The sequence below is a fragment of the Strix uralensis genome, chromosome 1 (assembly GCF_047716275.1).
Source record: "Strix uralensis isolate ZFMK-TIS-50842 chromosome 1, bStrUra1, whole genome shotgun sequence".
In the NCBI taxonomy this organism is placed as follows: Eukaryota; Metazoa; Chordata; class Aves; order Strigiformes; family Strigidae; genus Strix; species Strix uralensis.
This window is the reverse complement of record NC_133972.1, coordinates 144,173,252-144,190,204: the sequence shown is the minus strand read 5'-3', so window position 1 is coordinate 144,190,204 and position 16,953 is coordinate 144,173,252.

The following is a 16,953-nucleotide window of genomic DNA, read 5'->3' as shown; positions in this document are numbered from 1 at the left end:
CAAATCCTGAGCCATCTATTCAGTTCATCTCTGAGCCTACACAGGTGAATGAGGTGAATGTCAATTACCTGGCTGCAAACTGGGGCTCCTGAGACTGTGATCCCTTGCACCTCCTCCTGGGAAATGCAACCCTGCCGCACTTTGGTAAATGTACATGGAGGCTGGTGAGTGGGCAGCTTGAGAGCTTGCATTGCTTCTTGATATCTGGGGAGTCATCCGAATCTATCTGAGCAATGTATTTCTCAAAATGTACACAAGTGCTTTGTAGCTGACCCTTCTTGTTCACCATAGTAAAAGCAGTGTAAGAGTGTATGTATTAAAACTAAACAAAGCACTTAGGCAGCTTCAACTTTCAGGCTTTGTCCTTTTGGTTTTTGGCGTAATTCATTAACAGATTATGGGCCAGACTCTCAGTTCATGTAAACTGGCCTTACACTTCAATGAAACACCAGTTTATACCTACTAAAATCACGTTCCATGATGCATCTCAGATTTAAAATTGAATTAACTGTTTAGCTACTGTCGTAAGTAGTAAAAACCTGGAGAACATACTAATACAGACATGAATGAAGGATAGGGGAAAAGTGAGACAAATGATTTTTGAGATGAAGCTGATATTTTAGAAAAGACTCTGTAATCCAGAAGTGAGTTGTCTACATATACTGTAAAGACTTCTTGTATCATCAAGTCTTGAACTGGTGAAATATTATTTATTAAAACAAAGATGATTGTTATGTTTAAGTTCATATTTAGGAAAAGGGAATTTGTGATTAGTTCAGTATAGCTACAAACAGAAGACATATATATTTCCAGACACTTTCCATGCTCCCCCAAAAAAGAAAAAAACATTCTGTTGTAGCTGATCTCCAGTTACTTCCACAGCTCTGTTTTTATGATAGCAGGAAAAAAAATGCACTTTAGAATAATGGAATGAAGCTCAATTTGATGCAGATGAACTCTCTAGGTATTAATGAAAAAGGAAAACCCAAGAAGTAGTGAAATAATCTTGTTACAGAAATATTCATTCCTTCTTAAATATGTATTTGTTTTCACAAACTAAAAGGAACAAAACAGAATTAACAGTTTTGCATTCACTTATTTTTACTTATAAAATTCATATTTTTAATATATCAATATAACTTCATATGAGGTTTTTTTAAAAAAAAATCTTATTAATTGCTTTTATAAAGGTTTTTTTTCCCTGGTTTTTTACTAATAGTTTGAAAAATCTTGGAAGAAATGAAAAAGTCTATTTATCAACATTATTAAACTTATTTATATGTACCTAATATCCTCTCTGAATATCTATCTTTATGGGTACTACTGGACATATTTTCAGTTTCATTTTTAATACTTTTCAAGAAAACCATCATCTTCATGGGTCTCAGGAACTGACTGTAACTGTAATATCAGCATGATACCTGAGGAAGAAATTGCAATCAGCAGTTAATATTCACTTGTATTCAGTTAACCCAAAAACACTTCTCTCCAGATTGAGGATGCATTCTGATAGACAAAGCTTTAAAAACCCCCTGTGTGATCTCTATGCATCAGAGTGTGCATACCTAGAAACCAGTGAATCAGACTGTTCAAACCAGTGTGAAAGAAAAAAAGAAAGAAAACTGAAAGACAAAGGTGTTAATCAGAGATGTATACATACATACAAGAAGTGTTGATGGGTATGTATTGTCTACCCATTCTCCTTGGTTACAAGGAATAAAGCTATTCTGTTATATTTTTTCCTAATCTACAAACAGCCTTATGAACAGCATTGAACATCTCTGACAGCAAGACTACTGCTGATGCAAGATACAGCAGAGTCTGAAACACATATTTTGAGTTCTCTGTAGAGGAATGGCTCATCTGCAGGAAGCCAGAGACCAGATCCCTTCATTCCCTGACCATTAGCATTTCCCCATACAGTGTGAATATCTGTCAAATTTCAGACAGTGAGAGTCAGACTCAGACAACTGGCTCTGCCTCAGACACCACTGCAGCCAGGCCTCTGACTCATACATTTTCAGCAGGGTGCTCTGGCTCTACTCTCTCTCACCATCACTCCATATGTCAGGCATATACATGGTTGGCCAGATATGCAACTGACCAATAATTTCTGTTCACTTAGGATGAGAAGATCATGTAATGGAAAAAAACTGACTCATGCTTGGCTCTACTCTTAAGCTGCAGCCTAATTTTGCCATATAATTTTCCCATTCTTTCCTCACATGGCCCTTCAGTCATAAGACAAAAGTGTCTTAATATATTCATTAACTAGAAGTGGAAAAATGTCATGCAGAAGATGCAATAGTCTGCACAATTCCCATTGCCCAACATCACTCTGATTTCAACTTAACCTTTTCTGGTTTTGCTTCAAGAATTCCTTTAACGTATTTTCTTTTCATCTTATATTAGCAGTTAGGAAAATGATACCTGAGTCTGTAAACATCCTATATATGCCCAGCACCAGTGCCCTGTAACGTATACTGAAAAGGAATAGTCTGGAAAGGATCAGTGTGTCTGAGCTAGTTCTTATTCAAAACCATGAAAACTACACATTTTCCTCTGTAAATTCAATATTGGAAATATCTGTTGCAGACATATGTGACAGAAAACTTTGCAAAATGTATGTGTCATTCTCTGATCAATGTTGGAAGAACTTTGGGGATTTTAATACCCTGTGTTTATGCATATTAATCATTAGAGAAGAAAACAATTCACCATTGCATATGAAAATAGTATCAAATATCACTTAATAGAGAGGAGGTACTATATCAGACTGGAACTTCTTTTCTTTAAAGTGACACTGTCTCTCTCTTTAATTTGCCAGATACGACCTTTAGATAATGGAAAACAATGCAATAAATTTTCCATTACTGTTGCAGGCTATAAAATATTTCTTGAGGACAGTAAAAGATGTTTCTCCTTCTCTGACTGTCAGCAGTGTGAAGCAGGGCTCTTCACAGAACTGAAACACTGAGATTTAAAAAAACTTAAGGACCCAATACATTATCAGTAATAATTTAAGAACATTCAAAGACCAATAATAGGAAAAAATGAACTTTTTTAAAAAAAATCTGTTAAAATACATTTGGTCTTTTTAATTTATGCTTTGTTTTTTCAACTATGATCATACCTGCTGTCCGGTCTTTTGAATTCCTTTCAGTAAGTTGTACATTTCTCATTGTTGTTTCTTTGAATTAAACATTTCTTTGAAATGCCTAAATGCCCCACTAGGCTTTCCTATACTTTGTATTGAATGGGTACCAGAAGAAAAGGGTATTATCTGTTAATCCAGTTTATTTGCAATAGCAATAGAGGCTGTCCATCGTCATTTCATGTGTTGATCATGCCTTCTTTTTTCTTACTTGTTCTGATGAGAATTGGAGAGTTAATACTAAATGTTATCAACTGTGGGCATAAAACCAACCACATATGGAGATAAATGGGGCATTCATACTTTTTTCCAGAGCCATTATTATTGAAACTATTATCCTAAAAATGTAAGTAAGTCAAATAAATCAGAGCAACATAACAAGAGATTTAGTTTTAAAACAATCAAACAAAAAACCCCACAGCTTTCTCAAGAATTACAGGGCTGGCTGAAAAAAGTTGTGCTGGTTTGAATATAACAGATAATTTATAATCTATGTGGGATGCCACAGGAAGACTGGTGAAGACTTTTAACTCTTTATGATTTATAGTATGTCTTTGCAACTACCGAGTGATCCAATCCTCAGAAAGTCCTGCATATAATTTCTCCATATCTGTACAGACATATATGCCATTTGCATAAAATTCTGTATGAGAGTGGTTAAATCCTGGAACAAGTTGCTCAGAGAGGTTGCACAATCTTCAAATTTCAGCTGGAGTTGAGTTAAACTTGAGCAATCTGATCTGACTTTGGAGAAGGAGGTCCTCACCTTCAGAGGTTCTTGCCAGCCTAAATTGCTTTGTGATTCTAAGTCAGTAATAAAATTACTATGATTTGCTAAAAGTGGTTAGCTAGCACAGTTATTGCTAAGAAGAGAATCAGCTAATGTAACAAGGAGCTCTTGGAAGCTGTTCCATATATTTACCTGGGATGTAAATTTTCTTTCTCTGAATGTAGTGGGATCACAAAACACAAAATTATTTTCTTACTACATTTAATGTTTTTGGTTTTGTTTTTGTTTGGGTTTTGTTTGGGTTTTTTTTTTTTGTTTGTTTGTTTTTTGTTTTGTTTTGTTTCTGGGAAGAATTTATCCCAAGAAGTTTTATCTTTTTATTTTCTTCTAGGATGCAATATCATTGTTTCCTTGGCAACTTTTGATTTACTGCAGCTTTTTGTCTACCTCTCTGTAATTCTTTCTGCTACTCTTTTTACATACACATTCTACTGAACAATAGCCAGCCCTTGAATTTATGAGTCACCCTCCCTGAAACACTTCCACTGCCAAAGTTAGATTGTTTAGTGAGTCTTCCATGGTTTTGGTAATTGCCGCTATTTCTTTTGATCCATAAAGAAAATTAACTGTTGGGGTTTTTTTTTGTTTGCTTGTTTCCTAAATGCAGAACATTCTTCCATGTCCTATTTAAGGGTTGTGTAGTGTAAGAACCAAAAAAAAAGACTGAACGTCAGGAACAAGAGACTAAGGCAGAAGCAGCAACAAAGCAGCATCACAAGATGAGATTTATAGAAGTCTTATGAAGGACACAAAGTATACCCATTAACTGTCTGGTTTCAGAACTCTTACTTTGAGGGAACTTCCCTTGTCAAAGCCAATTAATCTAGATCATTTAATTATAATCTCCAAGTTCTTGGCTGCTACTTTATGCTTCCAGTTAGAAGTAAATTGCAAACCCTGTTTCTGCAAGGATAGTTTGTCCTCTGGGTTGTTTTACTAGAGATTTTCCTATTAGGACAAAAGGTATTATAGTACCTCTAGATATACCGTTTGTGTGACTAATACTCCAATGCCATCCACAAGTTCCAGCTCCATTTTTTCCTGGAGAACAATAATGTGCTGAATACTGTAAAAAGGAAAAGACACCAGAATACTCTAAAATATTCATTTATTCAGAAAGATTGAAGGCTTTCCATCTATTAAGTTTAACAAAATGAATATTACCAGGTTATTTGCTTCTACTCTATACTGATGCAGAGTACAGAAGCTTGATTTAAAAAAAAAAAAAAAAAACAAAACAACACAAAACCCCCCCAAAAAATAGCCCCACTTTTTTCCTCATTTCACTTTTGATAAAAACAAAAACTTAGAATTTGTTCTTCTACAAATTTAGAGTAAAAGATACAATAAGGTGCGTTTATTGACCACTGCCATGACTTACTAAGCTTCCATTGAACTGTCTAGCCATGACAATTCCTAAAAATAATTGGTTGGTTTTCTAGAAAACAGAACTGAAAGAGTAGTTCCAAAAGAAGTTGTATCAAGACAAGTTTATATTAGATGAAATAACATAGTTAGTGGCAAACACTGATATGCAATGATTACACACTTCTAAGCAGAGAAATTTCTCGGTGTCTAGCTTGATTAATCAGAAAGGTGAATATGTGCACTTAATAATATACCACTCCTGAGTTGCCATATAAAGAAAAACTGTTCACTTCTGACAGGTTCTAACCCTCATGAAGGAAGGAAACAAAAAAGAAAAAAGTATATTTTAAAATTTGGATACAATTCATAAATATTTGTTACTTAATTGTTTTTCATTAGAATAATTATGTCCAGAACCAAGTTATGATTTTAAAACAGGAAATAGTGTCACAGAATGGAGAATTCTTTTAGCACCTTTTAATGCAACGTTTTAAGACAATAAACATTCACATAGGTGTCTGAAAGTAAAGCTAGAAAGCAAGTCTATCCTTAGTTTGAGTAAATTCATAATTATACATGAATTGTTCACATAGCTCTTATTTTTACTATTATGAAATCCAAAAATATATGTTATTCATTATGCAGTTTCATTTTTTATAGACAGGAATTAACCCCTACTTGCTTCAGGCAGACTAGGTAAAATTGAATTTGCCTTGAAAACAGCAACATAATGAATAGGAGAAATATACCAGATTTGTCAGTTTCACATGTTAGGGTGTGGGTTTATATGCTGTAATCATCTACTCCAGCATGTAATTAGGAAACATTTTGTTCATATATTAGAATTTACAGAGTGTTCTAGGGCTTACTGACAAACAAGCTTTAAAAGGTTTAGAAACTCCTTTGAGATAAGCACTATACCTTCAGTCTAGTAAGGTCAGAGCAGAAAACTCTTGCAAGAAATGACGGGTATAAAAATAATGAAGGATACTTCAGGAAGTATGTAGGAGGTAAAAAACCCTCTTTGTACAACTTAGCTTTCTTGATTCTGTTTTTGCAAGGTGAATAATTTCCAACAGTAATATTACAGTGATAGAAGATAGAAAAATTTGTACAAGTCCTTGAAGCTAAAATAAGCTGCCATCCTTGAAATGATGACTATTCAGGAAGTATGAGAAATACATAAATTATGTATTTTATTTATTTAATTATTTTATGTTTTGAAGTCTTGTGGTTTAATATCATGCAGGACATTTCATGGAGTCATACTGTAGAAAAATGTCTCACAGATAAAAAACAATAGCAAAGATTATTTTCTGGGAAAAATAAAAGAATTTTTTAAAAACACATTAGTGTCCAAAATTTACCAAAATTCACTGAACATCTAAGAATTTTCAAATTCCCTCAGAAAGTTTGCAGACAAAACCAGTAATTGTTGTTTTCCTTTTGCTTTTAATAGGTAGTTTGTCATTATAGCCTCTATCGTTAAAATGCTTGACCATATGTCTTAAAGTGCCTTAACAGATAACTTGGCATGGAAAAATGCTGTAGAAGTGCAAAGGATTGATTTCACTGGTTATCTCCTACCTCACTTCTGACATGATGGACTATGTTGATTAAAGCTGTCAGTTACCCATCCCAATCATCTGTCATCTCTATTTCCAGCCTGGTAGATATAATACGTATAAAATCTATTGATCTATTTGAGATAACCATTCGTATGTCTGAGACAAACATACACATCCTGAGCTGCAGTTGAAGCCTTTCTGTAAATTGCTGCTTGTAATTCCCCTTTCTCTTCTGGTAATCAGATCTTTTAAAACAATATGGTAACTGAATTTCCCAGAATTACCCAGTTGTACCATTCTTCTAACAAGTACCTCAGGAGCTGAATAACAGGCAGAAGAAACTAATAATTGTGCACTGTCCCCTCTATTTTTGTTGCACTACTGGTACTCTGGTGCAGCAGAGGAATGACCAGCTACTACAAATAAATGCTGTAGTCAATGGAGTTACATCCCTCGAAGCCAGTGACTCAAACTGTGTTTTTATTAGAGAAATTCTATCTCCTCCTTTAAGTTTTTGCTTTAAAAGCATTTATCAACTCTGAGATAAAGAATATGTAACTACCTTCTGACAATCTTAATGCATATTCTAACAAGGCCTGCTGCTTTAGAAGCTATCAGGTTGGTGACCTGTGTCATGTAATATGAACCCCCCCAAACATTATTTTGCATAGTTGCCATTGGTACCAGTGATAGTCTTTTTCATTCATTACTTCTGTTTGTTACTGAAAGCATTTTAAAGAAGATAGTCAGCACCGACTTCAATCATTCTTGTAGTCCTGGAGATGATTTTCATTCACCTCAAGTTGTCTTCTCCCATCTTCATTGCAGAAAGAAATAATCTTAATTCTGAACTCTAGCTTGGAAGATTTTTACATATTTGTGTAAAAGAAATTGTGTAGTTCAAGTGTAATCCTGTACACAGGACCCATGTGCTATTTTGCTTACTGTAAATGTGACCGATCAATTGACTGAGATTCCTCACAACCGGATCATCAATAATCAAGACAGCTGATTTTCGTTCTTTATGCTCAGGACTACAACCATCCCTGTTTTGAACTTTTGTTTGTCTGCATTTGGCCTGTTCTTAAGGGAAAAACTATAGGACCTTTAAGTTAACAAGAAAGTTCATATAGATGAAAATTGAGAGTGTTTTGTTTATTGATTGGTTCAGGTGGTTTTTTTAATATTGTTAGATATTCTGAGGTTCTCTTCAGTGACCAAATGAGATAAAAAATGCCCTGGCAACCAATGCAGTAAGGTCTTTGTGAGAGATGACTTGTAAAAACAGGCCTGCAAGAAAACCAGCCTGAGAAAGAGATAAAAGTTAGCAGGGAGAGTGGAGGCCCTCTGAGCTAAGGAATGTCTCAAACACTCGCAAGTAATGAAAGTATAGTCATGGGGTGGATAGTGTGGAAGTCGAAGCTGATAAGGCTGCCTGAGTAACACAGGATGCAGCTGGATGGGAGAGCCCTGTGGAGACAGGACAGCTCTGCTTTGGTGCACCTGGCCAAATTTCAAGGGTCATCTGTCTGGTGAATGACCTTTGCTTCATCATCCACAAAATGCACATTAAAGTTAACACCCCTCAATATGCTAATGAAGACTAACATGATCATGCTAATTACATTATCCCATGAAACACCTTACCCCTCCCCATACATGGGATATGTAGGTATGTGGGTCAATCTAGGGGACGGACCCAAGGAAAGTGTGTATAGATCGAGGGGAAGGAAGGAGGGGGGCGGCCCAGAGAGTGAAGTGAAGCGAAAAAGATGGATGCCTCCTGGAACCCAGACCAGTGATCTCTATTCCTCTATTCCCTCTGTCTCCCTCCTTTCCTTTTTCCCTACCATTAAGAAATGCAAGGCATACTGTATTGCTTGCCACAACTCGTTATATACTTAGCCAATTATCATGTATCCAATTAGTACATTGTAGGAAGTTAATAAATGTTTGGACTTTGAGACTTGTCTCATCGTTGTCTGCTCCGCTGGGGATTTACAAATATGTGTCATTTGTCTCACTCATTGAGCAGGACGTGACAGTCTTCTCTAAATTTTGCTCCTAGCTTCTTCAGGTACTGTGATGAAACACCTTGTATTCTTATAGACAGATATGCTCAGACCTAAAGAGTAAGGGAGAAGACTGGGAGAAATCTTTATCAATTCACTGTAGTATTCTTTTCATAATGATTGGATCATATCATTTAAAGGAAATATGATAGTGCAGGCCTCATCCTTTATGGATACTTTAAAAAATTATAGCACTTATTTGTTTTCAAGGAGCGCAATGAAATCATTGCTTTTGTTACTATATCTTACTAACTATACTATGGTCATTTAATGAAGTATGCAGATATATACTGTGTTATATAAACTGTGTTTTATAGAGCTTCTCTGGGGGAACATAATCGGGCAAATACAATTTAGGTGTAATTTGTGTTTATTAAGAATAATGAAAAGGGAACAAGCTATCTCAGCAGTCAGTTACCCTTCTTCAGCATTTATACTGTAACTCTTATAATTGAGTCTCAAAGCATATAAACAGAAGAAAGAATATATTGTGAATTTTCAATTTTTTTGATTTGCATAACCTTGTATATGTTTTCATAAGTACAGATGTGAAAAAACGTTGCCTTTATATATATATACACACACATATACATGTATGTTTATATACAGATATATATGCCTGCACATGTATATAAATACATAAATGCTGTATTTAACACTTTGGTTCATGGCTGCAAGATCTGTCAAAGATTTTTACACAGTAGAATACTGCATTTTAAGAAAAAAATTTTAAAAATTAGAGATAGCATTATTCCAGGTAGATGTCTACACTGATAAATTAGAAATAAAACTGTTAAAGTATAAAAAACCAAAAAAATTATATAGTTTAATGTTATGGCTAAGACTTGCAATCCACTGTCATTGCAGAGAGGATACTCATGAACAAATAAGAAACCCAAGGGTTACCCAACTATCCAAATAATGTTAATTCTACACTGGATATCTCTTTGTAAATAAGGTACCTTCTTTGTTATAATCAATTAATTAATATAATAATGTCAAAACAATATGACTATTACTATAATTTAAAAAATATAATGCTATATATAATCTCAATAATTTATATATAAAGTATTGTCATATCATAAAGAAATACATTTATAATAGCTTTTTTTACAGAAAAGATGTTTTAAAAATTCTTTATAAGTATAGATTTTGTATGAATCATTTTGTAGACTTTACCACCTTAGATAAGAACTCCTTTGATGCCAGTCCAGAAAAGTGTTAAAATCCATTCTTCAATCTTGTTAGATTGAATTAGAAGCCTTTCATCAAACAGAAAAAATGGGGAAAAAATTATTGCAAAACCAGAAAAAGCTGTGCAGAACATTGATTTATTTACCTTTGTAGTAATCATATTTCTATTAGTATGCAAGCAGTGTACTGTCCAACAATCGCTGCAAATTGTAGGTGGATATTTTATCCACATCTCTTGATTGTTATTTATCACAGCTGCAAGATCTGTCAAAGATTTTTACAAAGTGAAATATTAAGCAAATCTGACTATGCAGTTAATGAAGAAATACTTCTGAAGAGTAAGAAAGGGTGTTCATAGAGGGGATTTTGCAGGACAGCAGCATAGCTCACAGTATTTGGTATTCAAAGCATCTTCCTTTCAGTTGCATGACATTTGTCCTGCACAGATTTGTTTTTATTTTTAGTCCATTCTGTCTTGCAGAAACACTAAGCCATCTATCTTGAACAATATGGTTCCTATTATCAGCACCCACTGGTACTTAAAACTATTCTTGCTGAAGTGAAATTAACCTTAAATACCATAAGAAGTATTAGGGACTAGATGCCAATTGGGAACTAGGATAAAATTGATCAGTAAACACTTAAAATACATACAATTTTCTCAGGCTAGACTGCATTATTGCTTCAGAGACTTTGAGCCTTATGAGTTGTGGCAGAGCACTTTGCGGTGTGTAGCTTTCACTAGAACTATAGAAAGGTTTCTTCTTTGCCCTTGAAAGATAAAAAAAAAGTCAAACCAAAATCATGTCTAAGCATTAAATTCTTTCCATTTACTCTTTGAAATTCTTGGTTACATGCATCAGACTGCCAAAAATAGTGTCTAAAGTTACTTATGTATATTTATTTCACTGGCATGGATTTGTATGAACAACTTTACAGAAAACATTGAGCCACTGACTGTGTAAACATGGGCTTTGGTCTTCAAGCCACTGCAAGTAATGGCCATGAAAGATTCCCTTCAATTTCACTGGATTTCTGAATTCATCTGATTTAACTCTACTAAAGTACAATCACTGAGAACTCTGCAAAGTGTTACTTGCATGTCAGCTTCAGGCTGTTTGAACGCTGTGATCTTTACTAAATTTTGTGAAGCTAAACCACAAATGAACTCCATTATGTCACATTAGCATTCACAGTCTGGGTTTCTTTCAGTTTTGTGGGGTTTTGTATCAGCTATGAGAGAAAAGCAAACTCAGAACTAAGGATAGTTGCCATGAGTTAATATTGAACTGTTGTGCCAAATGTGAAACACAACTCCATCTCACAGATACAATGTTTCAGCAAGACTTATGGGTGGTGCTGTTGGCCTATGTGTATGTGTACAAAGGAAGGATCGAAATAGACCTTGGTGAGACAAATACATGTTGTTTAATTTGATTGAAGAATGATGTATCAGCACATGGATTGATACTTTGTGTATCCAGTAGAAGATCGCTGACCAAACAGATGTCTTTCAACTGAAGAAGACTAACTGCATGAAAAGATCTTGAAAGAAAACCTGAAGTACCAGGGTATCCCATAAGATATTTGAGGCCACCATCACCATGAAAGCCACACATATCTGTGTCTATTTCTCCTATAAAACTCAGAAGTAAAAGGGCTGACTGAATGACTTCACTGTCTTGCTGAAGGTGTGGCCCTGTTTTGAAAGAGCACTTTGGAAAATGTAAAGGCTTAGTGTGATGTGAGAGTACAGGGGGGAGAAAAGGGTCTTGCAAGGAGAAGATACAAAGACCAGAAAAAAAGTCTGCCTTAATAATTTTATGTAATTTCCCAGTCTTAGGAAAAAAGATATGTTTTATTTCACATTTAATTATTTTTCTATGGGTGACATACTTAAAGCACACAAGCTGATTCCAATAATTTCTCACCTTATTTCTTTTAAGAAATTAACATTCTATTTGACAGAGACAATTATTTTGCTGTGATAGTGTTGTAAATGACGTTGTAAGGTCACCTTAAAAAAAAACCCTACACTATTATTTTTCATTATGAAAATGAAATGAAACAAACACCACCTTGAACAAAAAGTCATTCATATTTATTTGCAAAAGTTTATTTTTATTGAGGAGGAATAATACTCTACAAAACTTTTTATTCATTGGCTTGAAAAGACATAATCAATCAAAACCAAGGTATCATTGCTTCACGACGCTAAAAAGACATTACTTCGAAAAGCCAAACATTGTGAAGGTAAGAAATGCTAAAATTTAACCATTTTATAAATAAATATCAGAATTTTTATTTCATGATTGCATTTTTTCTATTGAATTTCTGAAATATTCAAAGTATTTCATTTATTTTTAGATCTTCCATATTCAGAGCATATTTCCATTCCTTACTATGTATTCCACTCCTCAATAATGTGAATATGGCAACTAAAGAAACACAGAATAACAGAATCACAGAGTCACAAAATCATTCAGGTTAGAAAAGGCTCTTGAGATCATCGAGTCCAACCATCAGCCCTACTCTACAAAGTTCTCCCCTACACCATATCCCGCAACACCACATCCAAACGACCAGTGGTTGAGAATGGTTGAGCTGGGAAGGGACCACAGTCCAAATACTCCAAAGTCATCTAGTCCAACTCCCCTGCTTAAAGGAGCATCAGCTACTGCAGGCTACTCCAGACCATGTCCAGTCAGATGTTAGATATATCCACAGATGGAGACTTCAAAACCTGTCTGGGCAACTTGTTCCAGTGTTTGACCACCCTCATAGTTAAAAATTGCTTCCTGTGTTCAAATCAAATTTTCTGTGTTTTAATTTGTGCCCACTGCATCTTGCTCGTCCTGTTAGTGGACACGACTGAAAAGAGTCTGCCTCTGTCTTCTTCATTCCCTTCCATAAGGTGTGTATACACACTGATAAGATCACACCTGAGCTTTCTTTTCTCTCAGCCTCTCCTCATATGGATGAAGCTCCAGTCCCTTGATTATCTTCACAGCTCTTTGCTGGACTTTCTCCAGTAAGTCGGTATCCCCTACTGGATGCAGAGGGAAACATGGTAAATAAGGATGAGGAAAAGGCTGAGGTGCTCAATGCCTACTTTGCCTCAGTCTTTAACAGTGGAACTGGCTGTTCCCTGGACACCCAGCCTCATGAGCTGGGAGATGGGGAGGGGAAGCAGAATGAGGTCAGCACAGTTGAAGAGGAGGTGGTCAGAGACCTGCTACACCGCTTGGATGCACACAAGTCTGTGGGACCGGATGGGTTACACCCAAGGGTGCTGAAGGAGTTGGCAGATGTGCTCGCCCAAGCCGCTGTCTATGAATTATCTGAAGTCATGGCTAACTGGGGAGGTCCCATTGGACTGGAGGGTGGCAAATGTGACACCCATCTACAAGAAAGGCAGGAAGGAGGATCCAGGAAACTATAGACCTGTCAGCGTGACCTGGGTGCCAGGGAAGGTCATGGAGCAGTTCATCTTGAGTGCCATTAAAAGTCATATAATGGACAACCAGGGGATCAGGCCCAGTCAGCATGGGTTTATGAAAGACAGGTCCTGCTTGACAAACCTGATCTCCTTCTACAACAGGGCGACCTGCTTATTGGATGAGGGAAAGGCTGTGGATGTTGTCTACCTTGACTTTAGTAAGGCCTTTGACACTGTTTCCCACAGCATTCTCCTGGCGAAACTGACTACTCATGGCTTGGATGGGCACACGCTTCGCTGGGTAAAAAACTGGCTGGCTGGCTGGGCCCAAAGAGTTGTGGTGAATGGAGTTAAATCCAGTTGGTGGCCGGTCACAAGTGGTGTTCCCCAGGGCTTGGTTTTGGGGCCACTCCTGTTTAATATCTTTATTGATGATCTGGATGAGGGGATTGAGTGCACCCTCAGTAAGTTTGCAGACAACACCAGGTTGGGTGGGAGTGTTGATCTGCTCGAGGGTAGGGAGGCTCTGCAGAGGGATCTGGAAAGGCTGGAGCGATGGGATAAGGCCAACTGTAGGAGTTTCAATAAGGCCAAGTGCCGGGTGCTACACTTCGGCCACAACAACCCCCAGCAGCGCTACAGGCTTGCGGGGGAGTGGCTGGAGAGCTGCCAGTCAGAGAGGGACCTGGGGGTGTTGATTGACAGCCAGCTGAACATGAGCCAGCAGTGTGCCCAGGTGGCCAAGAAGGCCAATGGCATCCTGGCTTTTATCAGAAATAGTGTGACCAGCAGGGACAGGGAAGTGATCTTACCCCTGTACTCGGCACTGGTGAGGCCTCACCTTGATTCCTGTTTTCAGTTTTGGGCCCCTCACTACAAAAAGGACATTGAATTACTCAAGCGTGTCCAAAGAAGGGCAACGAAGCTGGTGAAGGGTCTGGAGCACATGTCGTACGAGGAGTGGCTGAGGGAACTGGGGTTGTTTAGTTTGGAGAAGAGGAGGCTGAGGGGAGACCTCATTGCCCTCTACAGCTACCTGAAAGGAGGTTGCAGAGAACTGGGGATGAGTCTCTTTAACCAAGTAACAAGTGATAGGACAAGAGGTAATGGCCTCAAATTGCACCAGGGAAGGTTTAGACTGGATATTAGGAAGCATTTCTTTACAGAATGGGTTGTTAGGCGTTGGAATGGGCTGTCCAGGGAGGTGGTGGAGTCCCCATCCCTGGAGGTGTTTAAGAGTCAGGTTGACATAACGCTTAGGGATATGATGTATTTGGGAACTGTCAGTGTTAGGTTAATGGTTGGACTGGATGATCTTCAAGGTCTTTTCCAACCTAGACAATTCTGTGATTCTGTGATCTTTTTTGTACTGGGGATCCCAGAACTGGACACAATACTCTGTATGTGTCCCACTATTCCTGAGTAGAGGAGAAGCATTACTTGCCTTGACCTATTGACAAGGGTCCTCCTAATGCTACCCAGTATGTTGTCAGCCTTCTTTGCCTCAAGGGAACATTTATACCTTATGTTCAATTTCAGGTCCACCAGGATCCCCAGGGCCTTTTCTACAAAGCTGCTTTTCAGGTGGTTGGCCTCCAGCATGTATTGCTGTTTGGGGTTATTCCTCCACAGGGGCAGGACTTGGCTTTATGAGATACCTGCCAGTCTGTTTCTCTAGCCTGTCAAAGTCCCTCTGAATGGCAGCATGACCCTCTGGTGTATCAGTCACTCCTCCCAGGTTTGAGTTGACTGCAAACTTGCTGAGGGTGGACTCTGTCCCATCAATCAAGTTGTTAAAGAAGTTGAACAGGATTAGCCCCTGGGGTACACCACTAGTGACTGGCCTCCAGATGGATTTTGTGTTACTGACCACAACCCTCCAGGCCCAGCTGTTTCACCAGTTTTCAATCCAACCTTCTCTGCACTTGTCTAATCCATACTTTGTCAGCTTGTCTATGGGGAAGTTATGGAAAATAGTGTCAGAAGTCCTGTGAAAGCCAAGGTAAACAACAGCAACTGCTTTCCCCTTAGCTGGGCAATATCCCCTCTGCCTAACTTAGTCCACCGCTTTGTCAAAACTGTAGATGTGTAAGGAAATAAGTGCCCAAGTTCCTTATACAATTTAAGTAAAGAAAGGGAGGACTGAAGGCCTTTAAGAGGCGATCCTGCTGTCTAAAGTTAGTCACTTGAACCTGTCCAAAGAAGGCAGGAACTTCCTACAGAATCTTTCACTGGGTACTGAAAATGAAGGTGCATGACAGGTACCCAAGACAAATGGACTAAAGAACACCCGACATTAACAATTTTCTCATGTATAGTTTCAGTAATGTCATTGCTGAAACACACCAAAGTCTCAGAAATTAATAATATCATCTAATCCTCAAAGTGAGGACATTAAGAATTTAGACCTCTCCCAATTTTCAAGGAAGAACATCATCTAATATATTTCTAATTTTGTTTGTTTTGAAGAATTAAACTCCTAGTGTTTCTTAGTATGAGATGTATAAATATGTTTTAATATGGACAAATAAAATGTATTATTTCCTGCTTTCAAACAGAAGTATTTGTAAAGTTTTAAATCATTTAAGTGATATGAGTGATCCTCAGCCTATAGCAAGCACCTGGCATAAAAATTTCAGCTCAAAATACTTGTTATAAGTAACTTCTAATGGAGGTTGTTGGCAATTTTAAATATTGTCAATGCAGTGCAGATTGTAATGGGAACTCTTTGTTTATATAACCTGTGGCAGAAAAGTTGGCACTTCAGCAGTAACAATGCTGTGGTAATGGAAAACTTGAGGAAGCAAAAAGCTCTCTCAAAAAACTTGGGGAAAGAGTATATATAATTTTAGAAGCCTTAATAAATGTAGCAATCACTGTATAAATATAAAGGCTACTTTGTAGAGAATGAATAAATCAATTAAAACACCACACTCACTAGCAGTCAATTCAAGCACACACTGATACCCATGAGTACCTATTGACCAGTTTAAGTGTTTGCGAGGCTGCAGCCTTTATAAGAAACTGAAATTTTTAAAAAGCACTGCTATAAAACAATAGCAAAATTATTCCTGTGTGCAAATTAGTTTAAAAGCCTCTGAAATGTTATCTACTTTAATTATACATCTGTTCAACTCACTAGTTCATGTATGTCTTCACCTTCAGAAGTGTTCATATATGTCTTCACCTTCAGAAGTGTTCATATGATTGAAAGTTAAGGGAACCCTATCCTACCTCTGTCTACACATGTAATATCAATGAGAAATCAAGACTACAAAAAGATTCACATGATCTTAAATGATGTACAGCCTATATTGACTTTCATTAGAAACATTAACTATTTATTTTTCTGACAGTCAGAACAA